Source organism: Dermochelys coriacea, chromosome 5, assembly GCF_009764565.3.
Source record: "Dermochelys coriacea isolate rDerCor1 chromosome 5, rDerCor1.pri.v4, whole genome shotgun sequence".
In the NCBI taxonomy this organism is placed as follows: Eukaryota; Metazoa; Chordata; order Testudines; family Dermochelyidae; genus Dermochelys; species Dermochelys coriacea.
Genome location: NC_050072.1, coordinates 122,116,904 through 122,136,900, shown reverse-complemented (window position 1 = coordinate 122,136,900; position 19,997 = coordinate 122,116,904). Strand labels below are relative to the sequence as shown.

Genomic DNA, 19,997 nt, shown 5'->3' with positions numbered 1-19,997 from the left:
ACAAATAGAGTAATCATATTCAGCAAATCATAACTTTCCCAATGACTCCTCACATGATTTATCTTCTACAAAATGCATCATAATTGTGCCATAACCATATTATAATAATATTACTATCACAAATATGGGGTACAGTGTCACAAGTCCATTGACTCCACTGAAGCAATGCCTGTTTACACCGACTAAGAATCTAGCCCTTTATGTGCATTGTTTGGTCCACGTTACCTTTCTTATTTAACTCATATGTTCTTTTAAGGATGTTGCAGTAGCTACTTTTGCACTGAGATCCCTACTGAGTTTTGTTTACAGTGTAAGCAAACTGAGGACATCACTAATTTCGCCTGAGACCTTCCATAAAGAGGGAACGCTTATCACAGAGCAGTAGCTGGAGAATTTGACTCACTGCCTCAGCTGAGCAAATAGAGTAAAGATAAAGGAAAGTGCTTTTTGCTTCTGATTGGTTATTGCTGTGGCTTTAATCCACGTTTCACTTGCAAAAGACTTTCCTCTGGGAGCAAGCTTCCTAGCCTGAGTCCACAGACTTGTGCTAGCGGGGCTTGCGCAAGCATGCTAAAAATAGCTGTGTAGATGTTGCAGCTCAGGCTGGAGTTTGGGCTTTCAAGCCTGGAGCAAGGCAGAGCTTGAGAGCCCCAGCTGCAAGATCGATACAGCTATTGGCAGCATGCTAGAGCAAGCCCTGCAAGCAGAAGACTGGTCCCGGGTTGGAAGGCTCGTTCCCAGGTGCAATGTAGATATACCCAGAGGCTCTGATCCTGCAGTCATTGGGGATGGGTAGGCAGAGTTACCTTGCCTAGACTGATTTGAAACCACTACCATATTGACCTCTGTGCACTGCTGTAAGCTGGATTTGCACACAACTTTATATGTCAGCGCTGCTTACTCATTTTCAGATATCACTGACCTCCCTTGACTGTGATCCTTACTCAGCCGGATTTCAAGTCAAAAATGTAACCTTAAAGAGATAATGATGCTATATAGCACATTCACCATAGATCTCAAAGTGCTTCACAAAGAAGAATATTATCCTCATAAGGAAACTGAGGCAAGGTGTCCCATTTGAAACCCTTGCCTCTGGATAATGCCACAGTGTGTAGGACTGTAGCTGGCTAAAGGCCCCTGCAAGCGCTCCCTAGGACATGACATTTTCCTTATAATTGCCATTAACTTTGCCACAACAGCAACACTCAACCCCAGGACAGGGCTGTATAATGGTTGGAGTGCTGAGTCACTGAAAATCTGTGTATTAATGGCAAAAGGATTTGTTTTCTAATCCAGTGTGTATATGGAGACATATGTCTAAATATTTAGCGTCATTGGCCTGTCCAGAGTGATGCAGATCAGATTTGTCCTCATGATGCATCTCTATCCAGTGCTGAGTCACTGGAGGGCAAGGGTGGACGTGCTGGCAGTATTTTTCTGTTTGCCCTGTGCCTGCATGCTAATGGCCTTAGCTACAGCAGTATACAACCAAGAGAGCATTGGAGAGAGGGAGTCTTTATTGCATAAGCATCTGTTGTCACAACGTACAGCCCCATCTCTGCTGAAAGCAGCTCCAGCCAGCTGGGTAACGATGGAAGTGTCCATATCATGTTTACTCAGCCCAGCTCCTCACATATTCAGCACGCTACTAATTGCGCCACCCTTTGGATTCCCCAGATGGTCCTGTTCAGTGAGTCCTTGTTGCATTTGTTAATCAATCAGCCCTTTCTTTTGGGATGAATGCCCCTTCAAGATGTGCTGTTTGGAAGAGCAGCGACTGCCAGCAATCATGCGTGGTCTGAGCAGGACAGCCCGCGTGCGCACGGGGAAGGGATGGCTGAAGGCTTTGGAATGTGAAACCACAACAAGCAGTCACTGTTTTCTTCCTCCCCTCTTTGGCATTGTGTCCTAATGTCTCCATTGCCTGTCTCCCTCCTCTTTCTCCTCCCTCGCTTTCTCTCTCCCCTCTATTTCTACTCCATCACCCTTATTCTCCTTCCAACCAGTCTCCATTTTAGTCCTTTCCCACCGCCACTCATCCTTCCCAGTCTGATCCTCTCTTCTCTTCATTCCTTCTGGCCTTTGGTCCCCTCCCCATCTGCATCATCGCCTTACCCTGGTTTTCAACAGCGAATGTGCAGATGTCACCTCCAAATGAAATAATGTCCCCCCTAAAAATTAAAAGCTATGGGCCATATCCTCAGCTGGGGTAAACTGGGGTAGTTTTATCACTAGCTGAGGCTGTGGCCCAGCATGCCATGGGCCTGACCAAGCATAGGGTTCCTTACACCTTTAGATGAGCACCTTGCGGAAACAAAATACTCCCACAGAAATCAAGGACAAGTCTCTTTATGGCTTTGGTGGAAGCAGGAGCAGGTCCCAAACAGGGTAGCTGCTTCAACCCTTAAGGAGTTTTCAAGTCACACAATGAAACTGCAACCAGACTTGAGAGTAACCTCATCAGTACTGGTTGACCGAACTGGTGCAAGGTGCTGGGCGTTAAGGAAGGGGATGAGCTCCTTGGAGGTAACTGAGCTGGCAGCCACTTCTCTAAGCCAGGCCTCCCACTTGTAGTAAAATAAGGCTTGGTCTCTTTGAAACCCATCTTCTGCCACCTGGCCTATTATGGTCCCCCACTGCCATGCGGAAGCCCCCATGTGTGGGGGATACAGGGTGTACGTACAAAGGAGAACCAGATTCATTCCGGGATTTTAAAACATTTCTGAGTAGCAGGAACAGATACAAGTTAAACAGCTGGCTGTGAATATAGTGTGTTAGTGTCAGAGAGGGAGGGATCATTATCATCTTCGGTGTTTTCTCCTCCTTTCACCTTCGTGTCCCAATGTCTCCCCTCTATTGCCAGTTTCCCATCCCTTTCTCCATCCACTATGGTCCTCTTTCCTGTCCATTTCCACTGCCCGGCTCTTCTTCCTCTCCCCTCCATCCCCCTCTTTGGTGATGAGTATGGTACAAAGATCAGGAGAGAGAGGTTTTTACCAGGGCAAGTCTACTCAAATGAGTCCTTTCCACCTCCACCTCTTCTATAACTCTGTGGAGATAATAGGCCTGATTCTCCTCTTGTTCACGCCAGTTTTATATGTGTGTAACCCCACTGCCTCCAACAGAATTGCTTCCATTTTACACCAGTGCAGGTGAGATGAGAATCAAGCCTAGTGAGTTTGACATTTAGGGCTGGTTCGAGCCTTGCAAACACCCTTCCCTCCAATTTTACTCCACACATAAAGGCTGGTCATCTTTGAGGTCCCCATGCTTGGGAATCTCAAATGCTTTCCCACCCATGTATCCTCCTTGATAAACTTCACTCCAAGAGGGGCAGGGGGGGATGTGGAGGAGGCAGGATAATGGTTCCAAACCCCTCCCCACAGCAGCCCAGACAATGGGCCAGCCACACCTGAGGAGCAGCCTTCACCATCCTCAGATTCAGCCTGCCCATTAGAGAGCTAGGAGAGGGAAGGACCTGCCTCTTGATGTCCTTGCCTTGGGAGCAGTTTGGTTCCACTCAAAGCTGTGCTTGTCTGATGCAACAAATCCCTTCAAATCATCAACTCTCCTGTTGTGGGTGAGCACCCTTCTGTCCATCTGTGCTGAAATGGGACCAACAACCTGTAGATGTATAAAAACGGGCCCATCAGAAAACCTTCCTCAGTGCATGCAGAATGGTAAAATATACACTAAGCAACTCAAGCATGGACCAAAGTTTAGAGGTGAGAGCAACAAGGGTGATGTCGTGGTGGGCGTCTGCTATAGACCACCAGACCAGGAGGATGAGGTAGACGAGGCTTCCTTCAGACAACTAAGAGAAGTTTCCAGATCGCAGGCCCTGGTTCTCATGGGGGAATTCAATCACCCTGACATCTGCTATGAGAGCAATACAGCAGTGCACAGACAATCCAGGAAGTTTCTGGAGAGTGTTGGGGACAACTTCCTGGTGCACGTGCTGGAGGAACCAGCTAGGGGCCATGCTCCTCTTGACCTGCTGCTCACAAACAGGGAAGAATTGGTAGGGGAAGTAGAAGTGGGTGGCAACCTGGGCAACAGTGATCATGAGATGGTCAAGTTTTAAAGAAGACTTATTGAAGGCACAGGAACAAACCCTCCCAATGTGCAGAAAGAACAGCAAATATGGCAGGCAACCAGCTTGGCTTAACAGAGAAATCTTTTGTGAGCTTAAACACAAAAGGAAGCTTACAAGAAGTGGAAACTTGGACAGATGACTAGGGAGGAGTATAAAGATATTGCTCGAGCAAGCAGGGGTATAATCAGGAAAGCCAAAGCACAATTGGAGTTGCAGCTAGCAAGGGATGTGAAGGGTAACAAGAAGGGTTTCTACAGGTATGTTAGCAACAAGACGGTCAGGGTACGTGTGGGACCCTTACTGAATCGGGGAAGGCAACCTAGTGACGGATGATGTGGAAAAAGCTGAAGTACCCAATGCTTTTTTTGCCTCGGTCTTCACAGACAAGGTCAGCTCCCAGACTGCTGCACTGGGCAACACAGTATGGGGAGGAGGTGAGCAGCTCTCAGTGGTGAAAGAACAGGTTAAGGACTATTTTGAAAAGTTGGACACGCCAAAGTCCAGGCATCCAGATCTAATGCATCTGAGGGTGCTGAGGAAGTTGGCTGATGTGATTGCAGAGCCACTGGCCATTATCTTTTAAAACTCGTGGCTATTGGGGAAGGTCCTGGACAATTGGAAAAAGGCAAATATAGTGCCCATCTTTAAAAACGGGAAGAAGGAGAATCTGGGGACAGGTCAGCCTCACCTCAGTCCCTGGAAAAATCATGGAGCAGGTCCTCAAGGAATCCATTTTGAAGCACTTGGAGAAGAGGAAGGTGATCAAGAACAGTCAACATGGATTCACCAAGGGCAAGTCATGCCTGACCAATCTGGTATCCTTCTATGATGAGATAACTGGCTCTGTGGATATGGGGAAAGCGGTGGACATGATATACCTTGACTTTAGCAAAGCTTTTGATACGGTCTCCCACAGTATTCTTGCCAGCAAGTTAAAGAAGTACGGATTGGATGAATGGACTATAAGGTGGATAGAAAGATGGCTAGATTGTCAGACTCAATAGGTAGTGATCAACGGCTCAATATCTAGTTGGAAGCAGAGTCCCCGGGGTCGGTCCTGCAGCCAGTTTTGTTTAACATCTTCATTAGAGATCTGGATGATGGGATGGATTGCACCCTCAGTAAGTTTGCAGATGACACTAAGCTGGGGGGAGAGTTAGATATGCTGGAGGGTAGGGATAGGGTCAAGAGTGACCTAGACTAATTGGAGGTTTGGACCAAAAGAAATCTGATAAGGTTCAACAAGGACAAGTGCAGAGTCCTGCACTTAGGATGGAAGAATCCCATGCACTGCTACAGGCTGGGGACTGACTGGCTAAGCATTAGTTCTGCAGAAAAGGACCTGGGGACTACAGTGGATGAGAAGCTGGATATGAGACAATAGTGTGCCCTTGTTGCCAAGAAGGCTAACGGCATATTGTGCTGCATTAGTAGAAGCATTGCCAGCAGATCGAGGGAAGTGATCATTCTCCTCTACTCAGTATTGGTGTGGCCATATTTGGAGTACTACATCCAGTTTTGGCCCCCCACTACAGAAATGATGTGGACAAATTGGAGAGAGTCCAGCAGAGGGAAATGAAAATGATTAGGGGGCTGGGGCACAAGACTTACAAAGAGAGGCTGAGGGAACTGGGCTTATTTAGTCTGCAAAAGAGAAGAGTGAGGGGGGATTTGATAGCAGCCTTCAACTACCTGAAAGGGGGTTCCAAAGAGGATGGAGCTCGGCTGTTCTTAGTGGCGGCAGATGACAGAACAAGGAGCAATGGCTCAAGTTGCAGTGGGGGAGGTCTAGGTTGGATATTAGGAAAAACTATTTCACGAGGAGGGTGGTGAAGCAGTGGAATGGGTTACCTAGGGAGGTGGTGGAATCTCCATCCTTAAAGGTTTTTAAGGCCCATTTTGGCTGAGATGATTTATTTGGGGTTGGTTCTGCTTTGAGCAGGGAGTTCGACTAGATTACCTCCTGAGGTCTCTTCCAACCCTAATCTTCTATGATTCTATCACCAGATTGTCAAACAAGGATGGACTCAACCTACCCAGAAAAGAGAGGCCTTCAAAGCCTCTCAAATAGCCTTCTAAAGGCCTTGAAGCACGCTTTGATTGTCAGCAAATGTGGGTTCTGTTCTAGGAATTCTAGGGACACTGCCCAGTTGCTGGCTTTCCCCCTTATATAGTCTCTCTTGGGGATTGATTTATTTAGTGGCACTCCAGTTATTACTCAGTTTACAACACTCTGTACTCTAAATGACTGACAGCTTTGTTAGCCAATCAGATAACAGGGAAATGCACAATCCCAATAACCATGTTTCAGACAATGCAGATCTCTCTATTCTGGCTGGTTACTATCATTGCTCTGATTGGCTCCTGTACCCAGAGCTTTCTAGCCCTCTGAAAACCTCCACTTCTCACGCCCTTCAGGGTAAGCAGAAAATCTCCCAAACGAACATGAAAGGGAAGGAAAAATCCCAGGAGATCAAAAAGCAAGAAAGTGGGGCTGTGAAACCACTGAAAAGAATTTAAAACCCTGAATGATTTATGTCCCCAGCTTCCTCTCATCCCTCCCTGGAGGCCAGCCTAGGGTAGCTGCCCTGGGAAAATCCGAGCCCCTCCCTCCTGATTCAGCCTTGAAACACAACATTGTAACAAATATCTTATCCTTATTCTGGGAGAGAAGATGAGTGTACGTGGGCGGGACAGTAAGAGGTAGGAAAAGAAGTAAATAGGGAAAGTAGAAGGAAAACGAGAAGGCAGAGAAAATGAGATGATGTAGGGGGAAAGGGACAAAAGGGGTTTTAAAGCATTTCCCTTTTCAGCCCTCCCTCTTCTGTTTTTCCCCCTTTTACTTATGATTTGTAAATCTCAGCATAATAATAGCTCAAGGGCCTTAGCTCAGGAACAAGAGTCTTGGAATAAAAACTAAAATAGATTAGTAAAATCAAGTTAAGTCCTTCCTGTTAACTTGGTATTAAGCATTTCATGAGCTAATAAACTCCTCAGTCTCTTTGCTATTAATAGGCCTTAGAGTTTTTTCAGCCCAGTCTACCTTATGAACAGGAAAGTACCATCATGCCCATGACTGGAAAAGGGGCCCATAAAGTACTAAGAAATCTCTGTCAGGAAGAAACTCGTAAATCTGAGTATTAATGGCAAAAGGATTTGTTTTCTAATCCAGTGTGTATATGGAGACATATGTCTAAATATTTAGCGTCATTGGCCTGTCCAGAGTGATGCAGATCAGATTTGTCCTCATGATGCATCTCTATCCCGTGATACATAATTGGCTGAATGGAGGAAGAAACATTCAAATAAGATGACTCGCTGCTGAAACAATTGCAAGGAAAATGACCGATGACAGCATTACAAAGATTGCTGGTCTTTCCCTCCCTCTATCAACATTTACCTTTCTTTTCAGCAGCTCCCAGAGAGACACCTGCCTAGTTATTAATCTGAGCAGTGAAACACAACATTATGAGCACTTGCAAGTTCAGAACCTGGCCAAATGAGAGAAAGAGAATGGTACGTTCCACCAAGGATAAACTAACACTGATCTTGAAAGACAAATACTAGCTCTACACAAAGGCATGACAGCCATTCCACACTTACATAAGAAATTCCTCTGCAGATGAAATCAGAGCAACAGACTGGGCAAGCATTAGCTCTGAGTAACTGTCGGTCCCTTTCCCTGGTGACACTTGGCTGACAGGTGCTAGAGCAGTGTGAGGAGTTATTACAATAATGTGAAATATAGCAAGAACGTTGTATTAGTGGCTAGAGCACGAGACCTGAAGTCAAGGTTTGGGATTCTTTTCTCAGCTCTGCTGCCCGTTTGCTCTGCTCTCGTTGATTAACAGCGCCTCTCTGTCCCAGTTTCCCCTTCTCTAAAAAGTGGGTAATAAAATTTGCATGTCACAGAGGTGCTGAGAAATATTCAGATGAAAAGCGTTATATCAGAGCAAAGTATTATGGCCAGCTTATGTTCCCACAGCAAGCATTGGAAAGACCTGACTGAGAGCAGGATCAGGCCCATTCGTATATGGACAACTTACCACACAAGGAAATGGAAGAACTGGGGCACTGGGGTGCCACTCATGCAGTCTATTACTGATCACTTCTTTAGTTCTCCTTGAAAAGAAAAGGAGTACTTGTGGCACCTTAGAGACTAACAAATTTATTAGAACATAAGCTTTCGTGAGCTACAGCTCACTTCATCGGATGCATCCGATGAAGTGAGCTGTAGCTCACGAAAGCTTATGCTCTAATAAATTTGTTAGTCTCTAAGGTGCCACAAGTACTCCTTTTCTTTTTGCGAATACAGACTAACACGGCTGCTACTCTGAAACCTATTAGTTCTCCTTGGTTACATAGATGTTTCCCAAAGTTTGTCTATGAGAATTTTGACACACAGAGGTCTCGGTACATGTCTGAAAGATTGAGTATTCATATTACAGTAGTGCCAAGATGTCCCCAACCTAGATTGGGGCCCAGTTGTTCTAGGAACTGTACCAGCACAGATTAAAAGACTGTCCCTGAAAAGCATATCGCAAAGGCCGCCGGGTGTGCTAACGCTGCCAACTGAAACCTTCGTCATTATCAGGACGATGGGCAGTACAAAACAAATAACTATATGTGCTGGCACAATCCTCCTTCCGAAAGAGATAGACGGCCATAATCTCTCACCTTGGGTGCGCCTTCCTGCCCGCAGAGCCCGAGCAAACTGCCTCCATGGCCCTCCTGGCCCCAGCAGGCTTGGGAAGAAAGGGAACAGTAGATTAAGATCGAGAACCTGAGCAGATGTCCACGTAGCAAAAGCTGTGCTTGGGGTAGCCCACCGAGTCTGCATGGAGACAGCGCAGATGACAATAGTGGTGAGGACAGCGTGGCATGGACATCCGCGCAGCATGGACCCTGGTGTGCACTTTGCTGGCTAGCTCACCCTGAGGCCCAGGCTGTCCTGTCTTCACCGCTATTGTTTCCTGCGCTAGCCAATGCGCAGCTTTTACTGTGTAGACATGCCCTGAATTGCAACCTCCTCTGCTACAGTGGTGCTGCTTGGCGGATCGAAAGCATTTTGTCTGATAATGGCCAGACACGTGCACGGGGTATTGCATGCAGCAGGCGCTGGCTGTGTGTCGGGTTCCCATCTGATTTGTGTGAGAGGTGCAATTAATTAACTGATATGCAAATGAGACTCAACTCACTACCACCACCTCTGTCACCATCAATGAATAATAATCACAGACTGGTTTATTCGTTAGGTGGAAGCGAGAAAGGGCCCCTGTCAGGACTGGGGCTTCATTGTGCCAGCCTTGTACAAATGCAAGTAGTAACATGACCTGTCCCTTACCCTAAGAATTGTCCATCAGTCATTATTTGGGCCACATCAGTTTCAGTTTAAGGCAGCCCCACGTAATGTCAAAATATGGCGGGCCCAGGCTATGGACATAAAGCATGTGAGACTATATTATTATTTTATACTGCCACTCTGGAGACCCCTGGCTCTGGGCAAAAGCCCAGCTTTCTCTTGAGTTCCCCATGCATGGGAACCAAGTTATTTACTTGAGCTTCTGTGGGCATTATTTACATACCATGTCAGAGTGATTTAAACAAATCCCCCATGTATGTTTTAATGGCAAATATTTTCATTTCATAATATTTGTCATTTCATATAAATATAACTTGGATTCCAACTCTCCATGCTCCTCTTACGCTTCTCAACAAAGGAGCAGCCAATCTGGTGCCCTGAGAAAGAGTAAACTACAGTGTTGCATGGCATAGGAAAGATTTTTTACCAATGAACTGAAAGATTAGGACTTCACAGACCAGATGTCCCAGCAGAAGCTCTTGTGATACCAGTGAGCAAAGAGGTTGTTAACATCACCCATGTGCCAGCCACTACAACCAGGCATTTAGAGTGCCAGAGCTCCATCATCACAGTGTGAAACTCATGTGAAGGGCTTAGGCAATGATGGCAGGGGCTGGTTGTTTTCAGTGTAAAGGGGTTGTTTGTGGAGGGTATCCACAGATACCATGTGCAGTTCTGGTTGTCTATGTGGCTCCTCGTTTCCGAGTGCTCTTGAGGGCAACCCCATTTTCACATCTCTTTTATGATAAAATGTGCTGATTTATTTGGGAGGAAGGGGGTGGTTTATCCCAGTGGGATGCAGGTGTGGAGCATCTCCCCCCAGAAATGGTCCTGTTCCTTTGGAACACTCCATCCTAAAGATGCCCCACCCCTGTGGCCCTTCTGCAGTGCTGAGGAATCAGAAGAACACTTTCTGTGACAGACCTTTCCCAGAATGCTCTCTGCTGTCCCATAATTGTGCCCTTTGTCTCTTGAATGCCCTGTTCTCACCTCACTCTCAGCCCAGCTCAGATAGAGAATAGCACAGGAAAACTCTGCTGAGATCCCCTCTCTTTGCAAGAGGAGAAAGTGATGGGTTGTTGTCAGCCATCTGGTCCTTTTCTAAGTCATTTAAAGTGTAGCTGTGTATGTTAAGTCAGGAAAGGCTGCAGGAATCCTGCCATGAAACAAGGAGCTGATTGTAAATCCTGGCAGTGGCAGAAAGCCCATTATGGTACACTACTGCTGCTCTTCCCCCTTCTTCATAACTCAGAAGCATAAAATTACACCACCGCATGAAAGACGATCTGTCCATCTACACGGAGCGTCATTTCCCACATTTGATTCCCTCATCATAACATAAATTCACAGGCTCCACATGATCAAAAGCCACTGATCCGGTAGAAAAGCAGCACTGTCTTTATTTCTGGCATGATTTCCCCCACAGCCTCCTGCCTGCATGTCCTCACTTGCACGCACATTCAGGTCTCTGGGTCAGATCCTCAGCTGGTGTAAATTAGTGCAGCTACACTGAAATCAATAAAGTTACACTGATTTTCACCTGCTGAGAAGTTGCCCCCCCCCCACATACACACACACTTGCTGTCTTTCAGTTTTTTACACCAGAGGAGAATTAGTTGAAAAATGTAAAACAATTTATGAATTTTTTTTAAACATGAAAGGTTTTTTTTAAGTGTTTCACAAGGACCCAATTTTAATATTTTTTTAAGAATTCACAATCTTTTTCTATTTTTAAATACATTTTGTTGAAAACATTAGTGAAATGATTATTGCATTTTCCATTCCCCCCCCCCCATAAAGGCCATTTTTCAATTATAAAAACCATTACCTAGGAAATGTTGCAACAAGGGCTGTCCCCAGGATTCTCCGTATCTCCATTCTGCACACACAGACACTCTCTGGCCTAGATTCTCATGCTCTCACTTACACACAGTGTCTCACTCATTCACGGGATGGCACATAGTGAATGGGCATGAGACACAGCACACAGATTGGGTCAGATACCAGACACCCTGTGAGGCACTCCCCACGCAGGATTAAAGATCATAAGGGGATGAGATGGTCACTCTCACCATCAACACAGCCTCCCAGTACTGGGAGAGAAAACTGGAATTTGCCACATCGTGTGATGAGCTATGTCAGCCAGCTACCATTATCAGAAGAAGTTTCATCCACTTCTTTGGATTCACATGATGAAGGTTCACCGATGGCCTAACACTGCTCTCCTGTGTGCACTATCACAGTAGCTATCGTACCTGGTAGAGATCCACAAAACAAAAAGTAACCAGAAAGGAACTGGCGATCTTCTATGAGAAAGAAATAAGTGATATGGAAACTGATCACTGCACTTTTCAGATCAACAGGTCATTTTAACAGGTTACTTTAAAAAGTAAATTTAAAATACCCTTACATTTTTCCATCCATCTTTCCAGAGCAACCATAACCCTAATATCCAAGTGCTGGATAAAGCAGCCAAATGTTGGCTTTTGAAATAGCACTCAAGGGTATCTGGTACCTGACCCAGAGCAGGTACCGAACCATAAAACAATGACCTAATGGTTCTCCTGGATATATTTTACTGTAATTATTTTGGTATCTAATATTTTATTTCATCTGGTGTAAGTCTATTTTTAAAGAAGATCTGATTTTATAATGAAAAAAACTATTTGAAAATATAAATACAAATAATATTTGTGGGGATTTTGGAAATGAATCATTCAGCCAGCTTTCCTCAATCTAAACCCCATCTAGATTTAACATTGCTTTTGGGTCTCAGAGTAAGTTCTGTATTTGTGCTGGTTTTAGAAACAACGGACTGTGACTGAACAGAGGAAACAAACTTCTTTCTTCTTTGTCGATTTTGCTCTCTTTGGAAAGGCCAGAGGGGTGGAAGAGTTCAGAATCTAAAAGGCTGCTCACATAGGAACAAACACACACACATTTTTGCCATGTGTAGGAAATTCCCTAAGCGACTAACAGAAGGATCAGATTAAAAATGGTACACTGAAACAAATGGGCCGCTCAGAAGCTTTAGTATTTGTACACGGAGCTCAGTTCCTCTATCCTACAAGCCTCTCCTATGCGTACAGCAGCCTGCTTATTTATTTTTCGCTCTCTTTTCAATAAAGCCAAGCTATGTGGGACTTTTACAAGGCCTCCATTGTCTTTCTTTTGGGTTTCAGGTTGCTGTGTCATATTCAAAGGTATAGTAATGAAGGTCACGAGTGTTCTCAAAAGAGAATTCCAGAGTCTGTTATGTATTATTATAAACAACAACGATAACTATGATTTATTTATTAAGTTCTGAGACTGTGCTTGGCCCCATATAATGCATAAAGTTATGGGGTGAAATCCTGCACCCTTTTAAGTAAATGTCAAAGCTCCCATTGACTTCGGTGGAAATAGGATTTCACCCATGGTCTCTGCCCTGAGCAGCTTACATTTTAAATAGATGAACAATGCAAGAACACACTGGGAGACCAAGTGGATGATTCTAATTTAGGCTCCAAACCTGCTAGTGGATCCCTGTGTTCATGTGGAGACCATGGATTTCAGTGGATTCTGCATGGGAATAAGGGCCTACACACACACATCCGATTGCAGTATCAGGGTCTGAGAGCTAACTCTTTGCTACATGTGGCCATGTTTTACTGGCATGGCCAGCTGGCGCTTGTGGACCTCATAGGATAAAGAAGCTTTCAAGAGGCATTTGAATGAAGAGAAAGGGTAGACGTCAGACACATCGGGGAGGGGACAGTACAGTATTGCAGGCCTTGGCAACAGCATGGAAGATAACACAGGGATAAGAGGCAGGGGCGGAGGGAAGCTGCATGTAGCCATAGTGCGTACTATCCCTTCTATCACACATGCAATGAGGCCAACCCACTTGTGCCCCATGCAGGAAGCCCATAGCCTTCCAGTCCTCTCTCCTGGAAATTAACCAAGTGCAAGGGGAAAACTTAAGGATTCAGCTAAAATGAAGACCCAGAACTGAGCTATCTGAGGTTTGCTTTTGCCAAACAAACCCACCTTTGCTAACTGCCCAGAACAGAACCAAGGGTTGTGATAGATTCTCCATCACTGACGGGTTTTAAATCACAATTGGATTTTTTTTTTTTAAAAAAAATCTGCTCTAGATATTATTTTGGGGAAGTTCTATTGCCTGTGCTAATAAGGCAGTCAGACTAGGTGATCATAGTGATCTCTTAAAGCTTTGGAGTTTATGAACTCCCTGAAGTTTGGGGGTTAGACAAAATGAGAAGCAAAACTACATCAGCTTTGCAAAGCCAGCTCCCCCCTTCCCCACAAAATATGAGAATCAGTGACCAGATGTCTCTTTGTCATGGCTAGAAATCCAAGTGTGGCGTGTCTGGTAAATAACAGAGACAAAGCTGGAACTCAAGCTGAGTGGAAGCCTATTTGTTTGTGGCAATTTTCTTTAATAAATGCCTGCCTTTTAAGATGGCAGTGATTCCACATATAATCAGAAACACTACCAAGGGAAGCAAATGGCTTAAGAGAAAAGGTAAAGAGGCTCTTTACCTACTCAGGCTTTATCCACTTCATTAGGGAATCTTTGGGATAGTGTCACATAAATGCAATGTCATTATCATGTTCTCTGCACCAGGATAATTAACAATGAAGTCAGGCTCTACTAGGTAAAAACTGACCACCACAGAGACACCTACTCCTTGTCAAGTTTTCAGGTATCCCTTATCTTGACTCCTTGCCTCATGTGTTATAATGTTACTACCAGTGCCCAAACACAGTACATCCAGGAAGTGTATCATGATACCAGCTAATTTGCTATTACCATTTTAAACTTGCTCAACATTTCTCCTCTTGGCACCACTTTTAAGTGGAATTTGTACTGTCTGGAGCTTTGTGTTAGCCACTGTTAACCAATAACAAAATATCCAGCCTGCCCTATGGGACCTTGAGTACTCTTCTACTCAGAGGTGTCCAAATATCCGATGTAACACAGCAGTGCAGTGATAGACAAAGCTTTATTTTCTTGCCTTAGTTGACTGACCTGAGTCAGTGTTACAGAGATTCATGCCCCATCACATGGCAGAGGTCAGTAACCACTCACTCCAGTAGTAAGTGTTATTTCTGGAACATCTCCTCTTCCTTGGTCATGACGGAGAATATCAATTCTGGACGAGTTACTAAGGCTGATACTGCTGTATCTCATTTGCAGGCTTCTAGTATAGATCCACTCCCCACTTGTCTGAATTCTTCTGCCATTGACTGGAATATTGGCAGATTGGTGGCTGCTTTAGCACGCCTGACAAATTTGGGGGGGGGGAAATTTACTTGACTCAGCACTTCATCACTGAAACATCTTGGCACAGCAGCTGCTGAAACGGGAGATTGCAGCAGCCTAATAAGCCTCGACTGATCATGGTGTATGCTTGAGCGACTCATGAATTCCATATGTAAGCATGGACAAGGCAGACAAAGCAGGTTCACTAATCTCTGCATGTCAGAACCCGATCTCCAATTCTTCTGGCACTATCTTTTTAAGATGCTAAATCATGATGACTACAGTCCATGCTGCATCACTGAGTTCACCCATCTCTAATTACAGCCATACAGGACTAAGGGAATGAGCGCTGAGCGTTTGCTCTTTAAAGATAAATGTTTATACACACTGATGTAACATCACTCTTTACTTGAACCTGCTCTGGCATGTGTATTTATTACACACCTCTGAAACGATGCCCTGCACCTGTCTACATGCTTGTTTAATAACTTGGGATTGCTCAACAATACAAGTATTTCCTGTGGCCCAGCACTGCCCTGGGCACACTGCCAAGGGAGGAGCAGGCTCTCACGGCACGTAGGATCTTCAGGTCATGCCCATCCTCCAGCTGCTCGCATGCGTCTAGCTCTGTTGTCTGCTGGGGAATAGAAAACGATGACACACAAGAGAAGCTGTTCCAGGCAGAACTTCCAGAGAGAGAGAGACAAAGATCACCAGAGGGGAGGCAGGCAGTATGAGACAGGGGTACAAACAGCCCCAGCAAGGAGGATAAACGTCTGCCAGAGCAAAAGAGACAGACCAGAACGTGATTGAGAGACAGTCACGGTGAGAGTCGCTCCTGTAATTCCCGGACTTACTAGAAAGTGTCAGCATTCGTTTCATACTTTGCCAGATGCAATTATCTCCTTGTTTGACAAGATGGATTTTGTGATGCTGACATCCAAGCATCATAGCAAGGCCTGGTCAGAGGCCTTACGTCTGCGCCCTTGCTACAAATCTGTAACAGTCTCCACTAGGATGCCTCTGAGCCAGTTCAGCTGTATTCAGTGCACCTAGCTGGGGAGAGTGAGGCACGTAGGTGGCTTTCCACCACCTTTCTGGACCTCTCTCAGGCACCATTGGGGTGCTATTCGATCCCTAACACAAGTCAGAGCAGCCTCATGGTTGCTCTATCTTGCACCAACAGTGGCAGCCCCCGTAGGGCCATTCCACAGGCCCAAGATTTCTGGAGTTCAGTGATCTTCAGCCATAGACACAGCCTGACCTGGAATGCATACTATGCTCAGAAGACCAGGAGCAGGTGGCAGAGAGCTGATGATGACATGGTATTACCAGCCTTATTTCTGTGCTACGTTGGCACTGCCTTTATTGCTGCTCATCCACCACTCAGCTTCAGGTAGTGCTGCTGCCAGCAGCAGCACAGAAGTAAGGGCAATTCCGTGACCTGCCCCCCCAATAGGCTTGCAACCCCTTTTTGGGTCTGAGCCCCTGGCCAGAGAAACACTGGAGAAATCACACATTTTTCATGGGTTGGTCACAGCATCAGTAGCAAATTTCACCGATGTGTAACATCCACAAAAATGGTATGATTTTTTCCATAATTTAAGTAGACCCCCTACCCATTTTTGCCTCTAGAGCTATGCAAAGGGGACAGAGCAGGGCCAATGGTCTGACCTGAAACCTACAAAGAGAAAAGTCATTAAAGTGCCATTTAATAACTATAGGAGAAATCCCAAAGTCAGAGGGTTGCCGAACTAAAGGCTGAGTAAAAACAGAGCACAAACTTCAGAATCAAATTTACTGTGTGTGAGAGATTAAATTCTCTCTCTTCAAAGTATCCCCCTTCTCATCTACTGCAAACTCAAAACTGATAATCCCCAAACTGACCTCCATACCCTGTTCTGGGCCTTTACTATAAACCATAAGTGCAGACATTGGACTCTGCACTCTCATAAACATGAGGATTTACATTGGCATAAACATAGAATTTAGGGCTTACAATTTGTAAGCATGTGGGAGCATTTATGTAGACTGGCCTGGGATGAACTGGGGCGGGGGGGGGCCTGCACAATAGATACAGAGACATCTTGCAGGATGCTGGCTAGGATTAAGACTTCGGGGATCCTATGTTGTCAGATATCATGATGGACTTTGACACCTTTTATACTCCCCATTGATTGCCTTGTTGCAGAATCATGTGGGAAAGGATGAACCACTTGTGTTTCTCTGAGACACCATGGTAATAGTGCTGACCTTTGATCCATGATAGGAGAAACATGGCAGATTCTGAGGTAGGGCCAATACTTTTATGAATGGAGTGTCAGATAACATGGGTTTGTCATGCTGCTATTTGGGTTCCACACAAAACACATAGATGTCACTTTACACAGAGTGAGGTTTGTATAGAACTGTGTGCAGCAGCAGGGAAGAATCTAATCATGCCAATCACTACCAAGACACATTGCAGTTAATTAAGAGGCCAAATTAATTAAATTAATTAAAAGGTGTCAAAAGGTGAATGCCCATTACAATAGCATAAAGCTGGGCAGGATGGAAACACTTCAGTGAACTGAATTTGGTGCATAAGAATGAAAGGCAGAGAAACTAGTTTCAAAATAGAATCCCTTTTTGTGGAAGGGGTTGGGATTGGAGTTCCCAAACATTTCCCCAGCCCTAGTACAGTTAGAGTATAGAGAGAGTTTGTGATGCCCAGAAATTAGAGTAATCCAGAAATTTAGAATTCTGGGTCTGGCAGTGAGCACTGCTCCTTAGCAATACCTAGCCCCTTTCACCTTCAAAGGTACCATACAAACAGTACCTAATTGAGCCTCCCCCAAGCCCTGTTAAATATTATTATCCGAGAGGAATAATGCCAATAGATCAGGTAACTTGCTCAAGGGCTGAGTCAGTTTACATAGCCACTTGTCCTTCATTGCCCCTCCACTCAGGAGGTTGGTTATATGTCCATACTTCATCACCAGTTCATACTTAGGGCCTGATCCAATTCCCATTAAGCCAATGGAAGGATCCAGTGGGAGCTGGATTAGCCCTGTGATGGGGCACACTCACCCTTGGAGCTCCCATACATAATGTGGCCAGTATCTTCAGATCCAGTGCCTCCTGCTGGCCATCTATCCCCGATTCCAAATCTTCTACAGCTTAGCTCTTCAGCCAAATCACATGCAGTTCAACCCCCCTCTGGGGTAACTCAAGGTTCAACTCAAAGTCCAAAATCAAATACCTAAACTAATAATCCTTCTGCTCTTCTCAGGCTCCACCAAAGCCCTGTTTCTTGGCCTATTCCCTTTGTCCCTACAGAGCTTGTCTCATCTTGCTTTTTTCTCCAGCAGGATTCCCTTGCTGCCTCCCATTCCCCAGAACTCACTTGGAATCCCAGACCTGTGGATACTCCCCTTAGGATGTGGGGGAGGTTCTTTAGTAGCCCACCCACTTCCTGGATTCCAGTAGGATCCCCAGAGAGCCTCAGTCTACTGGCCTTCCTAGGGCCAGTTGCAGGGGGAACACCCCTAGCTTCTCCATCCAGGGTTTTCCTTTCTCTACTAAATTCCTCAGCTCTATTTAAGTGCTCCCTGCTTCATCACCACAGCTGGAGACAGTTTCTAATTAAGCCCTATTACACCCAGTGGAGGTCACTAATTAGCCTATATGTTACCAGCTGATCACTGAGGCTGAGGGCTCGCTGCTTACTCACAGGCAAGGCTGAGCCCAGCTTGCCTCAAAGGGCCACACAGCCCATGACAGGCCCTGTGATTGTAAACTCCTGGAGGGAGGCCCTATCCTCACTCTGTGTATCGTGTGCAAGGTGCCTAACACACTGTGAGCATTATAAAATAAAGCTGTGTTGTCATTAAGAGTTTATGCACAATATGTGACCCACAAGCCTTCACTCTCAGATGTTCTTCACTCAAAAATTCATGCACGGCTGCCATTGATTTTGATGGGAGCTGCATAGGCCTTTCTGAAGGTGGAACCAGGTAAGGCTAATTACCTCAGCTCTCCTCTTTGTGTTGAAACTTGGCTCTGTTAATTGCCTAAATATACTGGAGCAACTGGCTTTAATCCGGGGTGCACATTTTCAGCATGGACTGTCATCATCATGATTTAGCATCTTAAAAAGTGCCAGAAGAACTGGAGATCAGGTTCTAACATGCAGAGATTAGTGAACCTGCTTTGTCTGCCTTGTCCATGCCTACATATGGAATTCATGAGTTGCTCAAGCATACACAATGATCAGTCGAAGTTTATTAGGCTGCTGCAATCTCCCGCTTCAGTCACTGAATCACATATTGCAAGTAAATACATCATTTCAGTTCTGACACTGGGGTACTTGTGGCCAGCCCTCCTCACAGAAAATCCAGTACAAGCACATTAAAATACAGCTGCATTCCAGCCAGAGAAATGAAAAGTCCCATGCAGGAGATAATGCTGTCTCTATTCTTTATTTGCTGTGATCCAGCGCCATGAAGATAGAGTATGGACCCATGTCCCAGGGTTTGGTGTAGACATCAACTCATGGTCTGGAATCTTTCCATTGCCCTCAGTGGGCTTTAGATCGGGGGCTCCACATGAGTATAGGCGCTACAACTATGGCTGGCCAGTGCAAGGCGCCTACATCCTCAACCCTCCGTGCAGCATTGTAATGGCCAATAAATGTATGTGAGTATCTTTTTAGGGTATTTATTGCTTGATAAAATAGTGTGGATACATATGTTACTTTTAGCAGGGACTGCTCCAATAGCTTTGCTCATTAAATATAATTGGATGCTTCTGTAACTCTGCATGTAGACAGTGGGAAGGCAGTAACCAATGCCTCCTGAGAAAGGCTATACCAGCTGAGGCTGTTTGAGTTTGTGTAATCTGTGCTAGAATAGCTGGTGTGGATAATAAATGGGAGTGCTCAGTTTTGCATAGTCTTTGGATTGCTGTCATTCTTTACTTTTTGCTGTCTCTTAGTCAAACATTTACAGAAATAGTCTCTCACACTTATACAGCCCCCAGAACCTTTCCATAGATGAGTATCTATTCACTCACAACTGAAATACAGTCATGTGTAGGATAGAATGTGGAGCTGTTCAACAGCACACAACATCTCTATGCAACAGTCTAGTGCAGGAAATGAAGAACACCCTGTCTACCTGAAACTGCAGGGCAAATGTGAGGAGGGAGAATTTAATTGCCCAAATTAGAATTTGGCTAACACCTCCACGCTTGCAAAAAGCGACATGGACTCTTGAAGGGTCACAAGTGGGAAA

The 19,997-nt window shown here is 45.2% G+C and overlaps 1 long non-coding RNA gene across 1 annotated transcript; it reads right to left on the bottom strand.

The window, feature by feature from the left end:
• Window positions 1–1,501: 1,501 nt before the first annotated feature.
• Window positions 1,502–18,280, bottom strand: LOC119855947. The gene is made up of 3 exons (XR_005293082.1): window positions 17,794–18,280; window positions 8,774–8,841; window positions 1,502–3,624 (listed from the first exon to the last, which is right to left on the bottom strand). It is a non-coding gene; the product is annotated as an uncharacterized LOC119855947 (long non-coding RNA).
• Window positions 18,281–19,997: the final 1,717 nt, after the last annotated feature.